Source organism: Silene latifolia, chromosome 2 (genome assembly GCF_048544455.1).
Source record: "Silene latifolia isolate original U9 population chromosome 2, ASM4854445v1, whole genome shotgun sequence".
NCBI classification, from domain to species: domain Eukaryota; kingdom Viridiplantae; phylum Streptophyta; class Magnoliopsida; order Caryophyllales; family Caryophyllaceae; genus Silene; species Silene latifolia.
Window position 1 is genome coordinate 169,975,765 of NC_133527.1, and position 15,015 is coordinate 169,990,779.

Below are 15,015 nucleotides of genomic sequence, written 5' to 3' on the forward strand. Positions count from 1 at the left end.
TTTACTTAGTATGCATTGTTTGAGCTTGAGATTTAAACAATTTTAGTAGAAAATCAGTAACAAACATCAACAACATGGCGAATCAGGGTTTGATTATTGCGTAATTACAAACACTGAAACACTGAAACCCTAATTTCGGGTATGGTTTATCAATTGAATTATTAGTCTCTAGTCGTTGTCATTTCCAAGTTTCCCCAATCGAATTCACCAAAACCCTAATTTAACAAACATAATTCATTATTCCGACTGTAACACATTAATGAAAGCGTAAATTCAACTAATATGGTCGACAAATGTAAAAATTACAAACACAGAAACACTGAAACCCTAATTTCGCAAAATCAGTTCCTAATTTCATGATTTCAACTAATGTACCTAATTTGACAAACATAATTCATAATTCCGACTATAAAATATTAATGAAGGCTTAAGTTCAACTAATTTAGGTGACATAAAAATTGCAAAGACAGAAACACAGAAACCCTAATTTCGCTTAAAATTAATCATGAATATCGGAAGTTTACCTCGTTGAATTACCAAGATCTGTTGCTGGGAAAAGCGTCGAAGATTTTGATGGACGAGGAAGTTGATCGGAAGATTTGTGATGCTCGAAAATGGAGGAAGGATCTAGAACGTTTTTTCCCGAAGAGAGAGAAAGGGAGATGAGTGAAAAGGGGAAGTTGTAAAATGAAAATGACGGACGGGTTTGGGTGATGGCCGCGTTAATTACAAAGTTTGGTTCAATTATAAGTGGTTCTCATGGTTCTCATTATCTTGTTGGTTCTCATAGGATCCCAAATCTACATATATATATATATAATTATATATATATATATATATATATAATTATTTATTATTAGCAATGTCGTGTCATGCCACGCATGTGCCACATCTGCCCTGTTATCGCCTCATAAACGTTAACCTTAAACAATACGTCAAATATTGAGTGAATCTATTTTCAAAATAAAGGTATCCAAACTTTGGTTTATTTAAAATGTAGCTGGGTTTATTTTGAGAAGATGGAGCATAATTAGTGTTATTCCTAAAAAGAACCCTGAAATAAATCATGATTTATTATTAATTTTCCATATAATTCAGATTTGCTATTTTGCACGTGATACCTCTTGTTTTTAACAAAAAATCGTGGCTGACTAAACTCATGATCACGAGTTTAGGAAACATGATTTTTTACCAAACCAAAATTTTGTAAGACGGTTAACTTGAAAAGAAGAAAACTCACCGCTTTTATAACTTGTGGCAAAGAGATACTTTGACACACAAAAACGCCTAACCTCGGTTTTAAAAGCCAACATTTTTTTTTTCAAATCATAGTTCTCGTAAGAAATATCAATTTCAATCAAAAAAATTGTCACTTTCAAAAACTCATAAATACAATATATGGTCTATCAAAGTTTTCTAATTGAAAAAGAAGGGTATGATGTTCAATGTGGCACACCCCAATAACACAACATAAAATTTCCGAAAATTAAAGCTTTAAATTCTTTTTTCAACCCTCAATTTATTTGAAGGGAATATATTTTATAAATTATCAATGACTTGGTTATCTATATATATTTTTGTTGTATTTATTATTTTAGTACATTTTTTTATTTGTTTCACAATATTTCAATACGATATGGTATCGTATAGAACTTACCTAACTTACTAATTAGTAATCACTGATCGCAAATGTGAATCTAAATGATTTCAACAACTATCTATAACTGGAATGATGTCTAATTTTCACGTACAAAGTTACAATCTACATCAGGTTTTATATAAACTAGTTTTAATCCCGTGCAAATAATGCACGGGTCGGAATAACATGTGTTATTATTGGATAAATGTGAATGTCGACACAATGAAAATAGTCCATAATTGGAGATTCGATGTACATGAATTTAATTAACGTTTTTCATTCCGACGACATAATATGTTTTTCATCATTAACATGATTAATGTACATATAGTTTAGGGGAAAAAAAGACGGTTTTCATTCTGACGACAACAGATTTCATCACTACTAATTAAACTAATCGAATTAACTTCTCTCTCAATACTCACCACTCTAATATATGAGGTTAATATAACATGATATTTATGGTCATCCTTGATTTTGTACATAAAAAAGTCATTCGTAAATATATTTAAGGGTAAACAATAATTTCATATATGAGATTTTTTATATTTGTACAAATTTTATTATTACTATTATTATTATTTCATGGCAAACGTTCAATTTTAATAGTTTTTGTCATGTATTATTATGCAGCAAGATTGAATAAATTCTTAATGGATTATATCATCGTAATCTTAGGAGTCGTTTGGTTGATCAAGGAATTTCAACTTCCTAGAAACTTGCAATTCATAGGAATTAAGTTCCATTATCTAATTCAGGTGAATTTGGCAAAATTGTTTGGTTGCCCATGCAAGTATTAATTTCCACAAGAACTTCCAATGACCAAGGGGAAAGTAGGTAAGTCATTTCCCACATCATGTAGCCATTGAAAGTTCCTGAGAAGTTCCAATTCCTATATTCTCCCCAAAAATGGCAATCAAACAACCTTAGTTTTTATTATTTTCTAATTCCCGTGTTTTTCAAGTGGTAACCAAACGACCCCTTAGTTTTTATTATTTTCCTAATATCACTATATATTAATACTATAATTTTTAATTTAATTATTCAAGGAATAAACTATTTTTGTTAATCTAGTAAGTTTTAATTACATTTTGTAAATTTATATATGGAGAAATAAAACCACAAAAAAAGACATTATATAATGTAAATTTTAAGGTCATACTTAATTAAGTAATTTTAGAGGAAATAAATGAAAGAAATTGATGGCTTTTAGTAGTGGGGTATGGATGGGAAAAGTCTATTGTAAATTCCTAAATTTAAGGAACCAATCAGAAGTGTATAAATAACTCGTCTTTTATATATAGGAGATTAGAGAATGTCACGTGGAAATACCAAACTATTTTCCTAGTTATTACTCCCTCCAAAACTAATGTTCTTCCCATTTCTCTATTATACTAGGTAGTATTCCGCGTTTCACCGGTCTGTTTTAAAATTTTATTATTATAATTGAAGAAAATAATATAATTTATATATAACCTTTAATATTTTACCTATAAGTAAAAATAAATTATTTTTTTCTTCTCAAATTCTATTTATTTTAGGTTTGAGTTCAGTGTTTTAAAATAAAAAACATATAATTTTAATTAAAACTAATAAGTTATAGTTAAGTACGGATGATCAACGTTTTACAAAAACAAAATGTAACTAATCAAATATCATATTAATTAAAATAAACTTTATTCGAATTATGCAACAATCAACATTAAGTTATCACATTATATCATTTCACGATACGTTATGTTCCAAATCAGTTAAAATATTTGTTCAAAATGATGTGAATATAATTTTATGCAATTTTTAATTTTAAATGTATAACATTTGATATTTATGTATCAAACATATAGGGTCCAAACTAAACTTATTCAAGTGTTTTGGTTGTGTCTCACATGTGCTATGTGTCAAACATATCTATAATAAAATTGCACCTTTTGTTTTTTACAACTATATATAATGATGTTTAAGAGTTTGCCCGTAAATAAAATAGGTTGTTGAACTTTCTCAAATATCATTTTTATAAGATAACATATAAAATATTTAACTAAAAGTAATATTTAGTTAGTCATAATCAATGTTTTATTGTTGACGTATACATATTTAACTGAAGATCGATATTAAAGGAAAATGTAATGTGTTTTCTATATTTTCATGTTGTTTATATTAATAGGGGTTTTCTACATGATACCCATATATTTATTCGAATTCTACGTGACACCTCTCGCTTTTCAAAAATTCCAGTGGTGATGAAAAAATCTTAAGATACCCAAAATGCTTTAATCCGTCTCTTTAAAATGTTTAATTTATACATTTTTTATTGGTTTTTTGGCAATAATTTGTCATGTCATTAAGATAAACACCGTCTACTCAACTGTAAACCTATTTTCCTTACAAAATTTACATATTAAAAATGTGATTTTTAGTAATTTGAGTATTTTTAGAATATTTTACTAAATTTTGGGATACCAATTATATTTTCAAAAATATAGGGGTAATAATAATAGTAGTAGTAGTAGTAGTAGTAGTAGTAGTAGTAGTAATAATAATAATAATAATAATAATAATAATAATAACAGCGGGTTATGGTTTCCTTCCCTTTTCCCTCTCATCACTTGGGGAGCTGGGTTCGGATGCTGTTGCCTTGCTCAAGCGGATCCAGAAATTCTCGGTATCTCAGGATGCGGGGGCTCGGGTGGCCGCTTACATTTTTACTAGACTTAGCTTTGCTGTTGCTAAGGGTGTGGGAGCCCAGCTTGTTTCTCGGCTCCCCACCAATTTCATGTAAACTTTTGTTTTTCTATTAATGATAGCTGCGCGTATCCTTTTATAATAATAATAATAATAATAAATAAAATAATAATAATAATAATAATAATAATAATAATAATAATAATAATAATAATAATAATAATAATAATAATAATAATAATAATAATAATAATAATAATAATAATAATAATAATAATAATAATAATAATAATAATAATAATAATAGAATCTGTAAACGAAAACTAATAAGAAAACTGATATTCAGTGAGAAACGAAATCAAATTCTCGAAAAACAGATGATTTTCGATGACTTCTCAAAAAAAAAATTGAAAGAAAACATCATACCTGATTGCGAACTGCTGGCTAAAGCAAAGGCGGGCACACGAGGGATCTTAGGTAATGGCAGTTGACGCTAGCAGGAGTTGACGGTGGTCGGCGTGGGAAGTAATGATGGAGAAGCCAATTAATAATATATGCCATTACGGTTTAGGAAGATGAAGAAGTAATACAATTAATTATGTGAATGCCAAAGGGTTTTTGTTATTCTTAATGTCAGTTGTAATTGTGGCTGCCACAAACATCTAAAACGACGGATTTTCATTAAAAAAACTATGTCACCTAACATTGTTTTAGCATCGTTAATAACGTCGGTTGTTAATACAACTGTCGCAATTGACTTATAGTGGCGTTTTTAATTTGAAACCGCTATAAATAAGTTCTATTATCACGTCGGTTCCTAATTTAAACCGCCACAATAGACCTCCTACAACATTAAAATTCATTCCCACCAATTTTTTTGGGCTTTTTGCGGCGTTTCTATTGGAACCGCCACGATAAGGGCGTCGCGATGGTTTTTTCTACTAGTGATTAGGGTTAACAGAAAATGAAGTCTTAATTTCTCTAAATGTAACTCACATTTCCAAAGGTTTTGAAATTGGCTCGAGTTTAGTAAATATGATAACATGGAGGAATGAGGATAGAGTGATAATGGACACGGTTAAGTGAGCTGTTGGGCACGCATCTCAAGGTGACTATGTCGGTTCTATAGCTGATAATTTATTATATGTCCTTATTTTATTTTAGTCAATAAATTTAAGGTAGTTGTTGTTATTTCCTAATCCTAGAAAACTTGTAATAAGGCAATTTGCCAATTCTCTTAAGATCGAGTTTAGGAAAGTTCTTTGAGTCAGTTTAAGATAAGGCTTACACACCTGGATTAGGAAGTCCATAGAGGTCTCTATGTCGTCTATTTCATTATAAATAAGGGTTATTGTATTCAGTTTTATTCATTCAAGTGGAGAGATTAATACAAGAAGTTCTTGTTAGTATTAATTGCTTGCGAGTTATTAGATTTATTATTTCGTTCTTGCGAGGGTGAGATAATACACATTCAGTCTTGCAAGTTTGAGTGCTAGTTGTGAGTTGAGTCGAATTTCTTGCAAGGAAGGAGAGCAATTCGCTTGATATCCCTTTATTTTTCGTTCCAATTTAAACATAAAAACACCTAAACATTTATTCCGCTGCAAATTTACTCAAACATGTTAAAACGTTTGATAGTTTTACATCAAATTGGTACAGAAGACAAGTTTTTAATTTGTTGCTTAACAAATTAATCTTGGGAGATGACGAGATCAGACGACGCTGATTCTAGCAAGGAAGATAACGTCCCAAAGACTTGGCAAGAAGGGCATGAAGAGCTAAAGCACGAGGTGGCTAAGATGTCCTACGTTCTAAAGAATATTGGTGCCACGTTAAAGAACAAAGAGAAGCAGAAGGGCGACGAGGATAGCCATTCTAAGTCAGAGATAGAAGAACCACGTCCAAAGGGAAAGACAAAAGACAAGAATGATGATGATCGTGGTTTGAAGCTTGATATCTCGGAGTTTAATGGTGATATGGACCCAGAGAAGTTCATGGATTGGATTCGACAAACAGAACGGGTTTTCGAATACAAGGACTACGATGATAAGAAGCAATTCAAGGTAGCTATTCTTAAACTTACTAAATATGCTTCTTTATGGTATGAAAATTTAAAGAAACAAAGAAAGAAGGCTGGAAAACCTAAAATTGATTCTTGGGAGAAATTGAAGAAATACTTAATGAAACGATTCGTGCCAAGAGATTATGAATAAGAGAATTATCTAAAGCTACAATCTTTATCATAAGAAGGCCTGCCCGTTACTGATTATCTTAAGGAGTTCGAGAGGATGTCGATTCTTTGTGATCTTGATGAGAAAGAAGAGCTAAGAGTGGCTAGATTTCTCAAAGGCTTAACACCTTCACTTGCAACACGAGTTGAAAATCAAAGCTACGAAGGATTTGATGATGTTTGTAGATTGGCTCTAAAGTTTGAGAAAGATGACAAAGCAAGGAGACCCAATGCTTATTCGAAAGGAGCAGGTTCTAGTCCTGATGCGTATACGGAGCGGAAGACTTAATTGTTTTGTTTTTGGGTTTTTGTTGTGCAAAAGATAAAGGATATTTGTTTCGATTCCTTGAGAAGAGATCGAAAACAATGGGATATTTGGTATCACTAGACCTATAGTGATAACAATGGGGAATTACTCGAAACGCGTCAAGCAATTCAACTTAAATCATGAGCACGTCCTTAGTTCAAGGCAAGACTCGAAATCATCGACTCTTTGAAAAAGATTGAAACAAACAAGTTTCTCTCTCTAAAAGGTTTTTACTTCAACTTGGATGATTTACAAAAGAGGAGGTTAGGTCCTTATATAGGATAAAAAACCTTGGCCTCCAAGCAAGCATTTAATGCTAGTTTGTAAGTTTCTAGGATGAATGAACATAGAACTCACAAACTAGACTATTTTGTCAACTTTTATTCTACCTAGTTTGAAAATGCAAAAAGCTAAGAATAAGATTCTTCTCCCCTTGTTGGATGCCGCCACTTCCCTCTCCCCTTGCTTGATGCCGCCACTTTCATTGTTCCCACACGGTTTCAGCGTTCCCACGGCCTTGAGTCTCGATTGCACATATTTCCATTCTTTTATTTGAGCCCATCCAATTTTGTGTGTGAATAATGCATTACTTGGGCTTGGTTTTGCTTGGTCCTCTAAATTAAGCACAACCTCTTCCATGTGGTCGATATTCGCATCAGGTCGTTTATTAATCGTCCCGCCATACGCATCAAATTCTCTCCCTTAAAAAAGAATTGTCCTCAATTCTTGCCTCGATATCTTAGGGATCAAAGATGAATATTATAAACCCGAACAAACCCGAACACGTAGTCGATTCCTTGATGCCACCGGGATAAAAACAAATCTGGTAGTTAGATTCAAACTTGATTAAGAACATGAAGTAGTTTACGCACCCCGTTGATCTTTTCTTCAGCTCATGATCTTCAATGTAGTCTTCACGTTTATCCATCTCCGGTGATTCGAATTTGTAATGAGTATTGTAAATCACAACCATTTTGTGCCATCTTTGCTTGTGCTTTACTTTCTTGTGATTTCCTTCCCACCACCTTTTATGCACAATTCTACCAACATCCAAATAGTGGTTGCTTGAAACAACAAGATCATCATGAGCTTCCATGCAAATCGATCTTAATAAGAAATTAGAGTTCCCACCATGTAGCTTCTCATCAATGTATTTGTCAATTGGTGATTGATACGGTTCTTTGACTTGATACGGTTCCCACCTTCGTATCACATCCTGCACGTCTTTCTGCAGTTGGGGCCAATGGAAATGCTCTTTGAGAATATCTACAGTTTTGTTTACCCCGAAATGTCCTCCAAGTCCACCTTCATGAGCTTCTCGAATAAGGAGCTCCCGAGTTGGAAGTTTTGGAACACAAAGTCTTTTATCCTTGAAGAGGAAACCATCTGGAATAATGAACTGATCATGAGTTCCGGACTTGCAAGTTTCGAAGGTTTCTCCAAAGTCGGGATCATGCTCGTAGTAATCCTTCAATGCCTCAAATCCAAGTAATCGGACATCGAGCACGTTTAATAATGAGTACCGTCGTGAGAGAGCATCGGCCACCACATTACTCTTGCCACGTTTACACTTTGATGAAAAGTGAAAGGATTGTAGGAACTCCACCCACTTGGCATGCCGTGGATTTAACTTTTGTTGTCCATTGATGTGCTTCAGTGATTCGTGGTCCGAGTGGAGGATGAAATGACTCGGCCAAAGGTAGTGACTCCAACGTTGAAGAGCTCTCACGATAGCATAAAATTCTTTGTCGTACGTCGAGTAATTGAGCCGGGCTCCATTCAATTTCTCGGAGAAATAAGCGATGGGTCGCTTTCCTTGTATTAGTACGGCTCCAATTCTAACACCGCTTGCGTCACATTCCATCTCAAATGGTTGAGTGAAATCCGGGAGTGCCAATAACGGTGCCTCGCAAAGTTTCGGAATAATGGTTTCGAACTCCTTTTGAGCGGCTGGGGTCCATACGAAGGTTCCCCTTTTCGTACACTCGGTGATAGGACTAGTAATGGTACTAAAGTCCCGAATGAACCTCCGATAGAATGATGCGAATCCATGAAATGATCGGACCTCCGTGGTGGTCTCAGGAGTAGGCCATGACTTGATTGCTTCAAGTTTGATTTGATCCGCCGAAACCCCGTCTTTAGATACTATATAGTCGAGAAAGATGACACTCTCGACCCACAACGACCACTTCTACTTCTTTTCATAGAGTTTCTGCCCTCGAAGTATGTCGGAAACCTCTCGAAGGTGTAGGGAATGTTCTTTCCCAGTTCGATTGTACCCCAAAATGTCATCCAAATAGACGACAACAAATCTGCTCAAGAAAGGTTTGAGTACCTCGTTCATGAGTCGCATAAAAGTACTCGGAGCATTGGTTAATCCGAATGGCATGACGGCCCACTCGTATAACCCATGTCTATTCTTGAACGCGTTTTTCCACCTATCCCTTTCTCTCATTCGCATCTAGTGATAACCACTCCTCAAGTCGATCTTAGAAAAGATCTCGGACCCATGTAACTCATCAAGCATGTCGTTAAGCCTTGGGGTAGGAAAACGATATTTGATAGTTATGTTGGTCATGGCTTGACTATCAATGCACATTCGCCACGTCCCATCCATCTTTGGGACAAGTAGAGTAGGGACGGCACATGGAATCAGGTTTTCACGAACATAGCCTCGATCCATTAGCTCCTCCATTTGTCGTTGCAACTCTTTTGTTTCCAACGTGTTGCATCGATAGTCCGCTTTGTTCGGTAACGATGCTTCGGGAATGAGATCAATTTAGCGTTCGATCCCTCTAATAGTTGGTAAACCAACGGGTAGGTTCTTGGGAAAGACATCCTTGAATTCCTCATCCGAGATTGGCACAAGATTAGGATTGTCTTGAGTTGCATCGTCATAACTTGTATGATCACTTTCTTCGATGTGAGTTTCATCATAAACTCCTTCCAATTCTTCATCAAAAACAATTGGTTGATTTGGATCAAATAAAGAAGTACCTTTTGTATGAGGTTCATCCTCAAAAGAAAATAAGTCCTCTTCAATCACATCTTTAAGTTGATCATCATCACTCAATAGCTCTATTGTAATAATCTCGTCATTTTCTCCTTCTTCGAGATTGAACACATCACTCATTCGTTCCTCCTCATCAAACAACTCATCCTGATAAGCAACAGTGTCTCTCAAGGTGTTCAATCGTTCATTTGGACACGCGCTTTGATAGTGACCACACCCCGGACACTTTAAACATCGTACTTTGGAGAGACTTGTTTCCTTGGAATCGGGCGTTCTTGCCTCGGAACTTGGGGTGGCAGCCGACTTGGGTTCGCCAACACTATTCGTCGTGCTCCATTGTTTGAGATTGGCGATCTTACGATAAGTCGTAAGCGTATAAGTTGCTGGAACATATTTCTTACGCAACTTGCGTTTAAGAGAATCCCAAGAAGATAATTTCCTTTTCCCAGCGCGAGCACGCCTTGCTTTCAAACTCTCGTACCATAGTGAAGCCCCTCCACTAAGTCTTTGAATAGCGTACTTGCAGCGTTTCGCGTCATCCAGAACTTCAAAATCAAACATTCGTTCGACTTTCCGTTCCCATTCGAGGTAGTCCTTTGGGTCCGTGCCTCCCGTGAACTCGGGTAGTTCACTCACTTCGAACTCTTCAACGGTTCGTTCTCGTCTAGGCAACCACTTGGAATCGTTTTCTTGTAACTTTTTCAAGGCTCTTTGAAGATTCTCAAGAAAGTTGGGATCGTCGAAGTTCATTTTGATGTTTCCCTTTTTTTTTTTTTTTGAAATTTCGAAACTCTTTCTTTCTTTTTTTTGTTTTTTTTTGAAGGTGAACAGTACCGTGAACAGTGATTTTTGTGTTTTTTTTTTTTTTGTTCATTCGTGCCTTCAAGATCCAATCGATTAAACCTCAACTACCTCGCTGAGTGTAATCTTTGAATACCAAGCGCGTTGGATATTCAACTATCAACTGATTGGGACCTCCTTAGGACCGTCTTGATTTTTTTGGGGTGATCAAGAGCCGAAGCTCTGATACCATTTGATGCGTATACGGAGCGGAAGACTTAATTGTTTTGTTTTTGGGTTTTTGTTGTGCAAAAGATAAAGGATATTTGTTTCGATTCCTTGAGAAGAGATCGAAAACAATGGGATATTTGGTATCACTAGACCTATAGTGATAACAATGGGGAATTACTCGAAACGCGTCAAGCAATTCAACTTAAACTGCGGAGCACGTCCTTAGTTCAAGGCAAGACTCGAAATCATCGACTCTTTGAAAAAGATTGAAACAAAAAAGTTTCTCTCTCTAAAAGGTTTTTACTTCAACTTGGATGATTTACAAAAGAGGAGGTTAGGTCCTTATATAGGATAAAAAACCTTGGCCTCCAAGCAAGCATTTAATGCTAGTTTGTAAGTTTCTAGGATGAATGAACATAGAACTCACAAACTAGACTATTTTGTCAACTTTTATTCTACCTAGTTTGAAAATGCAAAAAGCTAAGAATAGGATTCTTCTCCCCTTGTTGGATGCCGCCACTTCCCTCTCCCCTTGCTTTATGCCGCCACTTTCATTGTTCCCACACGGTTTCAGCGTTCCCACGGCCTTGAGTCTCGATTGCACATATTTCCATTCTTTTATTTGAGCCCATCCAATTTTGTGTGTGAATAATGCATTACTTGGGCTTGGTTTTGCTTGGTCCTCTAAATTAAGCACAACCTCTTCCATGTGGTCGATATTCGCATCAGGTCGTTTATTAATCGTCCCGCCATACGTATCAAGTCCTAGCTCGAGTTCTTATTCCAAACCACCACAAAGTTAGCCTAAGGAGATTCAAAAGGAGGAAGTTAAGGACAAAGCTAAGAGTGGTGTTGTGGCGAACAAAGGGAATTCATTGAGGCGTTGTTTCAAATGCCAAGGTTATGGACATATTGCTAACGAATGTCCACAAAAGCGTGTCCTAACAATTGATGAATTATGTGATATGATTCCAAACTTTATACTACCTGAACGTGAGAAAGAGACGGAGGAGGCAGCAAGTGAAGACAAGGAAGAGGAGGTTCATGTGGTTGATCCTTATAATGATGGAGAAAGGGAAGCATTAGTGATTCGTAATCTACATGCCGAGGCTACTATGGTTGAAGATGAGCAAAGGGAGCAGATTTTTCACACTTGATGTAAGGTACAAAATAAACTTTGCAACCTTATTATTGATAGTGGATCTTGTACTAATGTGGTGTCGAGGGATTTGGTCGATAAATTGAAATTGTCAAGTCGAAATCACCCTAAACCTTATAAGTTGCATTGGCTTGATGGAAACAATGGAACTCAAATGAAGAAAAAATATTTAATTTCATTCGAATTTGGGCTATATGAGGATGAGGTGTGGTGTGATGTGATACCGATGAGTGCTTGTCATATCCTTTTGGGACGACCATGGCAATTTGATCGAAAAGTAACATGAAGGAAGGAGTAATGTTTACATTGTGACTAAAGGAAAGGCAAAGTATCATCTTAATTCTTTGTCATAGAGTAAGAAGAAGAAGCCAAGTGTTAAAGGGAGCTTATTTTTAGAAGCAAACGATATTGAGGATGCATTGATTCATGGAGATCCTACTTATGTGTTGTTGATGCGTGAATTAGCAAGTGATTCAGCAACAATACAGCAATACAAGACTTGTTGATCGAATTTGGAGACGTATTTCCAGAGGAGTTTCCTAACGGACTACCTCCAAAACGGGGCATTGAGCATCAAATTGATTTGATTCCAGGAGCTTCTTTACCTAATAAGCCCGCTTATAGATGCAATCCCGAAGAAGCAAAGGAGTTGCAAAGACAAGTGCAAGAGCTAATTGATCGAGGCTATGCGCAAGAGAGCTTGAGTCCGTGTGCTGTACCGGCTCTATTCGTGCCTAAGAAAGATGGAACTTGGCGAATGTGTATCGATAGTAGAGCGGTGAATAATATCACAATCAAATACCGTTTTCCTATGCCTAGGCTCGATGATATGTTAGATGAGCTTACTGGTTCCTGTGTGTTCTCAAAACTGGATTTAAGAAGTGGATATCATCAAATGAGGATTCGAGAAGGAGATGAATGGAAGACCGCATTCAAAACGAAGTAAGGACTATACGAATTGCTTGTGATGCCTTTCGGGTTATGCAATGCACCTAGTTCGTTTATGAGACTCATGAATGAGGTATTGAGGCCGCTTCTTAATAAATTTGTGGTCATTTATCTTTATGACATTCTGATTTATAGCAAGGATGAAGAGGAACACAAGCAACACCTTCGAGTTGTGTTCGAGATGTTGAGAAACAGAAGTTATTTGGTAAGCTCGAGAAGTGTACATTCATGGTTCCTAGTGTAACATTCCTTGGTTACATCGTGGGAAAAGATGGAGTGAGTATGGATCCGTCAAAAATAGAAGCTATTCAAGCATGGCCTATTCCTAAATCTACTACGGAGGTACGAAGTTTTCGTGGCCTAACTTCATTTTATAGACGTTTTATTCAAAGTTTCAGTTCAATGATAGCTCCTATCATGGAATTGACAAAGGCAGGCGAGTTTGTGTGGACTACGAGTGCACAAAAGGCGTTTGAGGAGGTAAAGAGTAAGCTATGTTCCATGCCTATTTTAGCACTTCCAAATTTTGATAAATTGTTCGAAGTTGAGTGTGATGCAAGCGGTGTTGGTATTGGTGCCATACTAGTGCAGGAGAAACGCCCCATTGCGTACTTTAGCGAGAAGTTGGGTGGTGCAAGGTTGAACTATTCGACTTACGATAATTAGTTTTATGCGATAGTGCGAGCTTTAGATCATTGGATTCGTTATTTGCGACCTAAACCATTCGTGTTGCATTCCGATCATGAAGCTTTAAAACATATTCATGGGCAGTAAAAATTGAATCCAATACATGCTAAATGGGTGGAGTTTTTACGATCTTTTACTTTTTCATCGAAGTATAAGACGGGAAGCTCAAATGTAGTGGCTGATGCGCTTTCAAGAAGACATGTGTTGTTAGTTGAGCTTGATGCGAGATTGCTTGGGTTTGACATATCAAGGAGTTGTACAAAGAGGATCCTAACTTTGCTAAGGAACTTATTGAACCTACGGGGTTATTCACGGTTCAAGATGGATACTTGTTTAAAGGGAATCGATTATGCATACCTCAAGGATCGATTCATGAACTCTTAGTTTGAGAGGCGCATGGAGGAGCTATTGCTGGTCATTTATGTGCCAACAAGACTTATGATATTGTAAGTGAACACTTTTATTGGCCTAATATGATCAACGATGTACAAAATATTGTGGCTAAGTGCGTGGTGTGTCAAAAGGCAAAGAGTTCATTCACCAAAGGGTTATACACGCCCTTACCAGTACCTACGCAGCCATGGAACGAGGTAAGTATGGACTTCATACTTGGTTTACCTATAACTCAACATAGAAAGGATTCGATTATGGTCGTTGTGGATCGATTCTCAAAGATGGCTCATTTTATTCCATGTCATAAAACCGATGATGCTATAAAAGTTGCTGAACTTTATTCTAGGGAGATTGTGAGATTACATGGTATTCCTCTTACCATTGTGTCGGATCGAGATGTTAAGTTCTTGAGCTACTTTTGGAAGACATTGTGGAGGTTGGTTGGTACGAAGTTGCTGTTTAGTACGTCCCATCATCCCCAAATCGATGGACATGCCGAGGTGACTAATCGGACATTTGGGAGCTTATTGAGAGGTCTAGTGAGCAAGAGCACGAAAGATTGGGATATCAAACTAGCTCATGCCGAGTTTGCCTATAATCGAACCCCATCGATTACAACGGGTCGAGCACCATTTAAGATTGTATATGGGATCAATCCGTATCTTTCTATCGATTTGGTTCCTATACCAAAGAAAGATGTCTTGAGTTTTGAGGCTAAAGAAAGGCAAGCTACTTTTCTTCGCACTTGTGAACAGGTAAGAGCTCAAATCGAGAAGGCTAATGTTAAATACAAGGACAAAGCAAACAAGAATCGAAGAGACGAAGACAACCCGTTTTCAAAGTTGGTGATCTTGTTTGGTTATACTTAAGGAAAGAAAGGTTTCCGTCCAAAAGGAAGAATAAGTTGATGCCAAGAGCCGATGGACCATTCAAAGTGTTAGAGTGC